This window comes from Oncorhynchus clarkii, chromosome 11 (genome assembly GCF_045791955.1).
Source record: "Oncorhynchus clarkii lewisi isolate Uvic-CL-2024 chromosome 11, UVic_Ocla_1.0, whole genome shotgun sequence".
Classification (NCBI taxonomy): Eukaryota; Metazoa; Chordata; class Actinopteri; order Salmoniformes; family Salmonidae; genus Oncorhynchus; species Oncorhynchus clarkii.
This window is the reverse complement of record NC_092157.1, coordinates 12,671,718-12,683,876: the sequence shown is the minus strand read 5'-3', so window position 1 is coordinate 12,683,876 and position 12,159 is coordinate 12,671,718. Positions and strand designations below refer to the sequence as shown.

Sequence of the window (12,159 nt, the reverse complement as noted above, 5' to 3'; positions counted from 1 at the left end):
TACTTTGGTCTTTACAAAATGTACATTTTCTCTGTCATCTTTTGACGAAATTCTTAGCTTTTCACAAACACAGTAGAGACTTTTGTTGCTATATGTCAAATGGGGTAGTGGGGCTTAGCTTTTTAATGTATGTGCCATTTGTCACGCCCTGATCTGTCCCACCTGTCCTTGTGCTTGTCTCCACCCCCCTACAGGTGTTGCCCATCTTCCCCATTATCCCCCGAGTACTTACACCTGTGTTTTCTACTTGAAGAAACAAGGAGTTGCTTTGCAAGTTCATTTTCTTTGTCAAATCTACCAGTGGTTTCCCTTGCTCCTGTCTTTGCTATTGTCCCTGTTTTCTAGTTTCCAATGTTTTACCTTTCCTGCCTGCCCTGACCCTGAGCCCTCCTGCCGTCCTGTACCTTTGCCTCTAATCTGATTTACACACCTCTGTCTGACCTGACCCTGAGCCCGCCTGCTGTTCTGGTGCCTAAATAATAATACCATCTCTGAATTATTGACCTCTGCCAGCCTTGACCCGTCTTTTGCCTGCCCCCGTTTAAAGTATAAACTTGTATTTCTTTAACACTGTCTGCACCTGGGTCATACATTAACTCGCCATGCTTGACCCAGCAGAATTGGACCAGCTCCGCAATGCCATCTCCTCCCAAGGAGCCACCATTGGTAAGCACGAGGAGTTGCTTCGTGGTCTGATGGAAGGGTTCCAGGACGTGGCCTAACGTCACAAACTAGCATTGGAAACATTGCGGGAGCAAATCTGTGGGCTGTGTACTAGGCAGCCTACCACGACGGTAACCTCCCAGCCCCTCAGTAACCAGGCTGGTAGCAGAGTCGTCACCCCGGTTTCCTGGGAACCCCACTTACCTCCCCTGGAGCGCTTTGAGTCGGGCGTTTCTCGCTCAGTGTTCCCTCGTCATGGAGCTGCAGCCCTCCTCCTTCCCCTCGGACCGCTCTAAGATAGCGTACTTCATCACGCTGATGTCCGGGAGGGCCCTCGCCTGGGCTGTGGCTGTTTGAGAACAATAATCAGCCGTATGCCTCAGTCTGGAGGGTTTCGTGGTGGAGGTGAATGAAGTTTGAGGCTCCGGTGTCCGGGAGAGAGGCTGCCCGGAAGTTAATCCAGCTTCGGCAGGATTCCCTCAGTGTGGCAGACTATGCGGTGGAGTTCCGCACACTAGCAGCGTAGGGTGCCTGGAACCTGGAAGCGCTGTTCAACACGCTCTTGCGATGATTATCGGAGGAAGTAAAGAACGCGCTTGCAGCCCAGGAACTACCGACGGATCTCGAATCACTCATTGCCTTAACCATCCGGATCAATGGACGTCTACGGGAATGTAGGAGGGAGAAGATGTCCCAATCGCTCACTCAATGATCCCACCCTGCATCTGATGAACTCCGGAAGTCCCCGAGAAAATTTGAGCTTACCCAAGTTCCTCCAAGAGCCTCCGAAGACTGTTGATTTACCTCTTCCCGAGCCGATGCAGCTCGGTAGGGCTAGGCGGTCTACAGCCAAATGCGTACGCAGACTTAACACCCAGAGTTGTCTGTTTTGCGGTGCTGCCAGTCGTTATGTGTCTACCTGTCCCTTCAGGAGACCTAGCTCATTTGTAGGAATGAGTACTCTGGTGGGTCTTAAGGACAATTTTTATTGAGTCTCCGCAGGTTCCCGTGGTATTGGGATTATCTTGGCTCCAGCGACACAATCCCTCGATTGACTGGTCTACTGGTGCCATTGTGGGCTCGAAACCATTCTGCCACACTCATTGCCTGTAGTCAGCTTTTCCTGCCCCGGAAGTCTTCCTGGGGGCTTTGAAATTGCCCTGGACCTCTCCGCTAGCCCCACGGCTACACCCCCTGAAGCCTCCCACCCATCTGCCTAGAAGGCCAGCATCCTGGAGTCGCCTCTTTACTGTTGCCGTTGAGACTTGTGTTTTGTGGGTACTATATAATGAAGCTGCCTGTTTCTCAGCTGTCTGTTTCTCAAACTAATATACTTGTCCTTTTGTTCAGTTGTGCACTGGGGCCTCCCACTCCTCTTTCAACTCTGGTTAGAGCCAGTTTGCGCTGTTCTGTGAAGGGATCATGTTAAATATGGATCAGTGATTTTAAAATCTTACTTGAACATGTCATGTACAGCCTGTCTGTATTCTTATCAAAGTGAATCACTGTGTCGGTGTCAGTATTTTCACAAATCCATGAAAGATATAAAAACAGGATAGAGGGGCTGATTGAATGTGGTCTGGACTCTGTGGAGGAGGGTCATTGTGTCAGAGACACTGTAGAAAGACAGAGTTCCTGTCCTGTGGTCCAGGTACACTCCTAGTCTGCTGGAGCAGGGGACAGTTATGACAGTCTGTTTACGATTGTGATAGAAGAAGGATCTAGAGATACCACACCTCAAACACCAGGCCTGAGGACTTTTTCTAAACCACTCATCAGGTCCCCTCCTACGGATGCCTTTATATGAGACAGCTATATTAACCCATTTCCCACTCCACTCTACCTCCCAGTAGCAGACTCCAGACAGACCCTCTCTACACAACACCTGGTGGCAGTTGGTAAATCTGTCTGGATGGTCAGGATAGGACTGGAACTTATTACTCCATGTCACCTTTCTGTTCCCCTCAGACAGACACAGCTCTTTCTATGCTGTGTTGGGATCCAATGTGAGCTGGCAGGAATCTGAGGATAAATAAACAACTAGTGAAATGTATTTGTGCATCTAGGTGTGTGTGTGTGTGTGTGTGTGTGTGCGTGCGTGCGTGCGTGCGTGCGTGCGTGCGTGCGTGCGTGCGTGCGTCTATGTGTATGCATATGCACAGTGTGTCCTTTACTCACATTCTAAGAACTCCTCTCTGGTCTTGGGTTCTGGCCTTGTCTCCTGACAGGTGATGTCATTCCTACGTGATGCCAGTCCTCCAAATGACAGTCCAGACTGAGTCCTCCCAAATGACGGCGGATAATGGGGCTCAGGTGTAACAAAGTGGACTTTTGTCACTATGCAGACACAGGAAATCAAATATCACTGTTCAATACTGATCATGACATAAACATTACAAAAAGTCAAAGGGGTCAGTGGTTGAAAGAGGTTTAGGTCATTAGTTTTAGTAATTAGTTATATCAGTGACCAGATGTGCTCCCCTCTGAAGCTAAAGTGTATGAATTTGGCTCTATACTCCAGCATTTTGGATTTGAGATCAAGAAATTAAAGCACTTTATGTATGTAGTCCATGCATTTGAATACGTTTTTCTTTCTTAAGTATTTGGACAAATTTACTTATTGTCTATTAGAGTAGTCAAAAGTTTAGTATTTGGTCACATATTCCTAGCACGCAATGACTACATCAAGCTAGTAACTCTACAAACTTGTTGGATGCATTTGCAGTTTGTTTTGGTTGTGTTTCAGATTATGTTTTGCCCAATAGGAACTAAATGGACAATAATGTATCATTCCATTTTGGAGTCACTTGTTTCTGAACACTTCTAAATTAATGTGCATTTTTTTGGGGTGCATGATATTTGTTCCTCTGTGACCTTCTCACTCATCATTATTCAGTTAGGATCACCACTTTATTTTAAGAATGTGAAATGTCAGAATAATAGTAGAGAGAATTATTTATTTCAGCTTTTATTTCTTTCATCACATTTCCAGTGGGTAAGAAGTTTATGTACACTCAATTAGTATTTGGTAGCATTGCCTTTAAATTGTTTAACTTGTGCCAAATGTCTCGGGTAGCCTTCCACAAGCTTCCCTCAATAAGTTGGGTGAATTTTGGCCCATTCCTCCTGACAGAGTTGGTGTAACTGAATCAGATTTGTAGACCTTGCTCGCACACACTTTTTCAGTTCTGCCCACAAACGTTCTATAGGATTGAGGTCAGGGCTTTGTGATGGCCACTCCAATACCTTGACTTTCTTGTCCTTAAGCCATTTTGCCTCAACTTTGGAAGTATGCTTGGGGTCATTGTTCATTTGGAGTACCCATGTGCGACTTCCTGACTGAAGTCTTGAGATGTTGCTTCAATATATCCACATAATTTTCCTATCTCATGACGTCATCTATTTTGTGAAGTGCATCAGTCCCTCCTGCAGCAAAGCACACCCACAACATGATGCTGCCACCCCCGTGCTTCACGGTTGGGATGGTGTTCTTCGGCTTGCAAGCCTCCCCCTTTTTCCTCCAAACATAATGATGGTCATTATGGCCAAACAGTTCTATTTTTGTTTCATCAGACCAGAGGATAAAAAAAGGATGATCTTTGTCCCCATGTGCAGTTTCAAATCGTAGTCTGGCTTTTTTTTATGGCGGTTTTGGAGCAGTGGCTTCTTCCTTGCTGAGTGGCCTTTCAGGTTATGTCGATATAGGACCCGTTTAACTGTGGATATAGTTATTTTTACCAGTTTCCTCCAGGATCTTCACAAGGTCCTTTGCTGTTGTTCTGGGATTGATTTGCACTTTTCGCACCAAAGTACGTTCATCTCTAGGAGACAGAACGCGTCTCCTTCCTGAGCGGTATGATGGCTGTGTGGTCCCATGGTGTTTATACTTGCGTAATATTGTTTGTACAGATGAACATGGTACCTTTAGGCATTTGGAAATTGCTCCCAAGGATGAACCAGACTTGTGGAGGTCTACAATTTTCTTTCTGAGGTCTTGGCTGATTTATTTTGATTTTCCCATGATGTCAAGCAAAGAGGCACTGAGTTTGGAAGTAGGCCTTGAAATACATCCACAGTTACACTTCCAATTGACTCAAATTATGTCAGTAAGCCTATCAGAAGCTTCTAAAGCCATGACATCATCTTCTGGAATTTTATAAGCTGTTTAAAGGCACAGTCAACTTAGTGTATGTAAACTTTTGACCCACTGGAATTGTAAGTGAAATAATCTGTCTGTAAACAATTGTTGGAAAAATGCCTTGTGTCATGCACAAAGTAGATGTCCTAACCGACTTGCCAAAACTATAGTTTGTTAACAAGTTATTTGTGGAGTGGTTTAATGAGTTTTAATGACTCCAACCTAAGTGTATGTAAACTTTTGACTTCAACTGTAAACATTTCACTGTTCGAATTTGATTTGATTCGGTCCAACATATTTTTTTACTTGAGAAATACTGCACCAAATACCTTAACAATATGTAAAATTGCACAACTAAAACCTCTGCAAAAACATCAAAATGACTTTATCTTAGATTCATTCTGACAATTTTGAGGAATTAATACTATCTTTTAACTATGCCGTCTCATGGGGGACAAACATCAATAACTCCCAATTTGAATCACACCCCCAAGACTGAAATCTCGTTTTTCTTAAATCTGCAATTTGCAACTTTTTCAGCAACCTGACCAAAGTCACATAGGAATGTAAGATATAGATCTGTTATTCTCATTGAAAGCAAGTCTAAGAACCATTAGATCTATTCTACAGCATATGCGCTATTTCTATGCTTCCCCGTCTTTTATTTTCAGTTTTGTACACCAGCTTCGAACAGCTGAAAATACAATATTTTTGGTTATGGAAAATATGTTTCACATAGGTTTATATGGTACAATGATTATCTACTCTATACTTGCTTGTTTTGTCACATAACATGAAATTAGGCAAACTATTAGAATTATAGCAACCAGAAAATGGCGGAGCGATTTCTGCAAAGTGCATCTTTAATGAGCAACAGAGAAACAGATGAGGAATCGATGCGTTCAGTCGCTCTTTAGTTTAGAAGATAGAGGGTAGAGAGTGGAGGGAGGGAGGTTTGTATATACTGTAGAACACACAGGTAATTATGTTTGTATTATGATTGTTACCAACACAACATGTTGACAACATTATAACGAACAAATATAGCGTGGGAAAGTTATGAAAAGCCTATTGACTTGGGCACATAACAACATATCTGATGAGGTGCAGATATGTCTGCAAACATTCAGGTTGTTCTCTTACAAACCAATGGCCATGAATCAGCAGTTCCTCAGTGATGCACTCCTCTCCATAGGGGATTACGTTTTGCTGCAGTGTGAAATGCACTTAACTGCCTTTTCCCTCTATTTCAGCTGTTGTGTGTAACTGCAGAATATTCTTTGGGTGCTGAAAAATATTTGATTAACAACGTTAATCCTCCAATCTTCATACGTCGAGGGCCTCCTTGACTACAGGTCAAAAGAGCTAAGTAGAATGGGTAAGTATACCAATATGAACCTACTGTACTGTATATTTGCATACAAACACAGATACTTACAGTATTAGCTAGCATGAGGAAAACAAAGGCTACATAGCTACATTTCAATGAGGTTAGAAAACAGCTAGGCTGTTAACCCAAGACTGTTTTGTCTTATATACTCAGCAAAAAAATAAACTTCCTCTCACTATCTACTGCGTTTATTTTCAGCAAACTTAACGTTTAAATATTTGTATGAACATAACAAGATTCAACAACTGAGACATAAACTGAACAAGTTACACAGGTATTTTTATTTATTTTACCTTTATTTAACTAGGCAAGTCAGTTAAGAACAAATTCTTATTTTCAAGGAACAGTGGGTTAACTGCCTGTGCAGGGGCAGAACGACAGATTTGTCAGCTCAGGGGTTTGAACTTGCAACCTTCCGGTTACTAGTCCAACCCTCTAACCACTAGGCTACCCTGCCACCCACATGTGACTAACAGAAATTGAATAATGTGTCCCTGAACAAAGGGGGGGTCAAAATCAAAAGTAACAGTCAGTATCTGGTGTGGCCACTAGTTGCATTAAGTACCGCAGTGCATCTCCTCCTCATGGACTGCACCAGATTTGCCAGTTCTTGCTGTAAGATGTTAGCCCACTCTTCCACCAAAGGCAAGTTCATAGACATTTCTGGGGGGAATGGCCCTAGCCCTCATCCTCCGATCCAACAGGTCCCAGACGTTCTCAATGGGATTGAGATCGAGGTTCTTCGCTGGCCATGGCAGAACACTGACATTCCTGTCTTGCAGGAAATTACGCACAGAATGAGTAGTATGGCTGGTGGCATTGTCATGCTGGAGGGTCATGTTAGGATGAGCCTGTAGGAAGGGTACCACATGAGGGAGGAGGATGTCTTCCCTGTAACGCACAGCGTTGAGATTGCCTGCAATGACAACAAGGTCAGTCCGATGATGCTGTGACACACTGCCCCAGACCATGATGGACCCTCCAACTCCAAATCGATCCCACTCCAGAGTACAGGCCTTGGTGTAACGCTCATTCCTTCGAAAATAAACGCGAATCCGACCATCACCCCTGGTGAGACAAAATCGCGACTCGTCAGTGAAGAGCACTTATTGCCTGTCCTGTCTGGTCCAGCGACGGTGGGTTTGTGCCAATAGGCAATGTTGTTGCCGGTGATGTCTGGTGAGGACCTGCCTTACAACAGGCCTACAAGCCTTCAGTCCAGCCTCTCTCAGCCTATTGCGGACAGTCTGAGCACTGATGGAGGGATTGTGCGTTCCTGGTGTAACTCGGGCAGTTGTTGTTGCCATCCTGTACCTGTCCCGCAGGTGTGATGTTTGGATGTACCGATCCTGTGCAGGTGTTGTTACACATGGTCTGCCACTGCGAGGACGATCAGCTGTCCGTTCTGTCTCCCTGTAGCGCTGTCTTAGGCGTCTCACAGTACGGACATAGCAATGAATTGCCTAGGCCACATCTGCATTCCTCATGCCTCCTTGCAGCATGCCTAAGGTACGTTCACGCGGATGAGCAGGGACCCCGGGCTTCTTTCTTTTGGTGTTTTTCAGAGGCAGTAGAACGGCCTCTTTAGTGTCCTAAGTTTTCATAACTGTGACCTTAATTGCCTACAGTCTGTAAGATGTTAGTGTCTTAACAACCGTTCCACAGGTGCATGGTCATTAATTGTTTATGGTTCATGGAACAAGCATGGGAAACAGTGTTTAGACCCTTTACAATGAAGATCTGTGAAGTTGTTTGGATTTTTACAAATGATCTTTGAAAGACAGTCCTGAAAAAGGGACACGTTTCTTTTTTTGCCGAGGTTACATGGCTGAACAATCTGAAAGTACTTATATTCATGAAACATTAAGGAAAGTTAAACGTATAGATGGTGCCATCATAAGGGCTATGAAACACCTGATGATGGATGGAAGATCACCATGATTACATTCCTGATGGTCAAAAACAGTAGCTAGCTAACAACGACCAACTTCTTCTGGTGTTATCTGGCTGTAGTGTTGAGTGGCTGTAGTGTTGTCTGGCTGTAGTGTTGAGTGGCTGTAGTGTTGTCTGACTGTAGTGTTGTCTGACTGTAGTGTTGTGCCTGCTTATTTACTATCAACATCAAGTAGTAAAAATCTCTACCTGATTACTAATGGAAACACTACTGTTTTCCTGCTGAGCACTACACAACTCTACTTGTGTGTCTTGAGTAGGGCATAAACTACATATTCACTACACAGTCCCTACAACTCTCTACATAGTCACTACTGCACCAATAGGCTTCGTGTAGTAATTCAGTATTACTTTTTCATGAGGGTAGTACAGCTGGTAAGAAAGTGTAAAGGCTGGAGCAGTGTTGAATTTCACAGATGTCTTTTCAGAGCTTTGAACAAACTTAGAAGCACAGTGGCCAAAAGATGGGAACAAGCCATTATGTGTAGACTTTATGTGAAGGGAAGGGTTGTACATATTTCTGAAGAGACGCACTACTGTATGTGAACACAGCAGCTGATCACGAGAGAAGCACAGCAGAGCAAACAATCTCATCGTAGAAAGTTGTCTACTGGTGGTCGCATAAGGACAGTGTCCATCTTTTTTTATCTTCCTCCTTGAAAACATAGAAAGATCCTCTTAATACCTGATTGATACCCTTAAAAAAAATGCATTGATGCTCACCAGCGTTGACAGTAGGTAGTAAGTAGTGCATGGTGTAATCAATTCTGTGTTTACCCTCCATTCAGTACCCCTGAAGAGATGAACATGTGAGTAGAATATTTTATAACTCCTAACCAACATTTGTGCTGTGCTGTAGTGTAGCTAACAGCCACAATCCAGACTTTGTCTGTTCCTATTAGTTCATCAGGTCAGCCATCCAACTGGCAAACTGTGACAGCAGTGGAACGCAGCTCAGCACAGGGCCATTCATCATGTTCACTGGAGCTGTCTGTGCCACACTTAAGATTCACAGGCATTTGCCTGACTTGGTTCACTGGCAGCAGGGTTGATTGACATTCCAGTGTTGGCCTGTATATAGTAGGCATATATAACATTAAACCAGTCTGTATATAGTAGGCATATATAACATTAAACCAGTCTGTATATAGTAGGCATATATTACATTAAACCAGTCTGTATATAGTAGGCATATATAACATTAAACCAGCCTAGAAGGCAGTGACACCTAGAAGGCAGGTGACATAGACCTCAGGAGCTGGTAAGCTGAATGAGCAGCAGTTCCTGGGGAATCCATGACAGTACCCCCAACGCACTGTACCAGCAGTGGGACGACACCGGGACGAGGTGCGGGTCGGTCCATGAGCCGACGTTGAAAATCTCTGGTCAGCGAAGCGACCAGGATTGCCATTGCAGGAACCCAGAACCGCTCCTCTGGGCCGTACCCCTCCCAGTCGATGAGGTACTGGAGACACCCCACCCGATGCCTCGAATCAAGGACTTCACTGACCAAGTATGGGTGGGGCGGCAGGGTAGCCTAGTGGTTAGAGCATTGGGCTGGTAGCCAGAAGGTTGCAAGTTCAAATCCCCGAGCTGACAAGGTACAAATCTGTCGTTCTGCCCCTGAACAGGCAGTTAACTCACTGTTCCTAGGCCGTCATTGAAAATAAGAATTTGTTCTTAACTGACTTGCCTGGTTAAATAAAGGTAAAAAATAAATAAAAGTATGCCGGACCTCCCTCGATGTCCAGAGGAGGAGGTGGGGTCCAGACTCAGCGTGAGGAGAGACGCATGAAAAGTTGGGTTAATGATGTAATCAGCAGGGAGTTGCAAATGTTATGTTACCTCATTAACCCTCCTCAGGACTTTAAATGGCCCCACAAACCACGGGCTCAGCTTCCGGCAGGGCAGGCGGAGGAGCAGGTCCCGGATGTAGAGTCAGACCTGGTCACCTGGAGAGAATACAGACACCCTACTGCGGTGGCTGCCGGGCCGCTGCAGACAAGTGTGCACAGCGTTCCAGATCTCTTCAGCGTGCTGAAACCACTCATCCACCGCAGGGGCCTCGGTCTGGCTCGGATGCCAAGGTGCCAGGGCCGGCTGATACCCCAACACCCACTAGAAAGGAATGAGGTTAGCTGAGGAATGGCGAAGGGAATTCTGTGCGTACCAGGTTCATTGTGGAACCGGCAACGGAAGGAGCTTTCCATAAGGGAAGTGTCTGGGTGTCTTAGACTAGGCACCGATGGAGCAGGAAGAGACACCTGACGTGGGCCACCAGTACTTATCAATCAGGCAGATGATAGTATGGCCTATCCCAGGATTACCCAACACTGGCGCCATGTGCGCCCAGGTACGGAGGCGGTCCGCACACCCGTGGGTATGTAGGCGCGGTTCTCCGGGCATTGTGCAGGGTTCCGTACGGTTCCATACGTGTTCACGTCCCATACCACTGGCACAATGATACGGAACGGAGGGATGATGGGGGTCTCCCCTCCCTGCTTCTCCATTGCGTCATAGAGGTGAGACAGGGCATCCACATTCACGTTTTTCGAGCCTGGCCAATAGGAAATATGAATTGGAACCTGGGGAAGAATAGAGCGCGTCTGGCTTGTCTTGGGTTTAAGCCTCTTCACTGCCCTAATGTACTCCAGGTTGCGGTGGTTCGTCCACACCAGGAAAGGATGTTTGGACCCCTCAAACCAGTGTCTCTACGCCTTCAGAGCCTTCTTGACCGCCAAGAGTTCCCGGTTCCTTGGATTAGAAGGCGCAGGGACAGCACTTCCCCGACTCCTACTTCAGGAAGCATCCACCTCGACGATGAAGGGGAGTGAGGGGTCGGGATATGCCAGCACAGGAGCAGTGGTGAAGAGTACCTTCAGCATCTCAAACGTCCTCTCCACCTCTGCCGTCCAACGAAGCCGCTGGGGACCTCCTCTCAGCAGGGAGGTAAGAGGTGCAACCACCATGATGAAGCCCCAGATGAACCTCCGGAAATGGTTGGTGAACCCCAGGAATTGCTGGATAGCTTTCACGGGGTTGGGGATGAGCCATGACCTGACTGCTCTGACGCGTTGTTCTCTCCACTCTCTCTGTGGATATGAGGTAGCCCAAAAAGGACACGGACCACTGGAAATACATTTTTTTCTTGTTTAACATATGATGATGCCCCAACAGCCTTCCCAGAACAGACCTGACCAACGAGACATGCTGGGCGCGGTCAGCCAAATAGACCAAAATGTAGTCTATATAAACCACAACGCCCTGTCCCAGCATGCCCCGAAACACTTTCTTAATAAAGGCCTGGAAGACGGAAGGAGCATTAGACAGGCCAAAGGGCATTACGAGATACTCATAATGCCCCGTGGTCGTGGAACAGGCTGTATTCCATTTGTCGACAGCACTAATGCGCACCAGATTGTAGGCGCTCCTCAAGTCCAGTTTTGTGAAGTACTGCGCCCGGTGTATTTGATTGATGATGGTTGGGATGAGAGATAAAGGATAGCTGAACATAACAGCGGCTTTATTCAGTGTTTGATAATCAATGCAGGGGCGCAGTCCCCCATATTTCTTCTTAACAAAAAAGAAGCTTGAGGAGGCTATGATTACGCTCCCGGATACGGGATTGCTCGACGCTAGAGGTTAAGGGAGTCTGTTGTCCTCTAGCCACCAAGCTCATCATCTCTGTTAGGTTATGACAACCACATAATTATGCATACCGCAGTGCATCTCCTCCTCATGGACTGCACCAGATTTGCCAGTTCTTGCTGTAAGATGTTAGCCCACTCTTCCACCAAAGGCAAGTTCATAGACATTTCTGGGGGGAATGGCCCTAGCCCTCATCCTCCGATCCAACAGGTCCCAGACGTTCTCAATGGGATTGAGATCGAGGTTCTTCGCTGGCCATGGCAGAACACTGACATTCCTGTCTTGCAGGAAATTACGCACAGAATGAGTAGTATGGCTGGTGGCATTGTCATGCTGGAGGGTCATGTTAGGATGAGCCTGTAGGAAG

At 45.9% G+C, this 12,159-nt stretch overlaps 1 pseudogene; it reads right to left on the bottom strand.

Annotated features, from left to right (window-relative positions):
* Positions 1–2,145: 2,145 nt before the first annotated feature.
* LOC139420530 (stonustoxin subunit beta-like) lies at positions 2,146–10,654 on the bottom strand (annotated as a pseudogene).
* Positions 10,655–12,159: the final 1,505 nt, after the last annotated feature.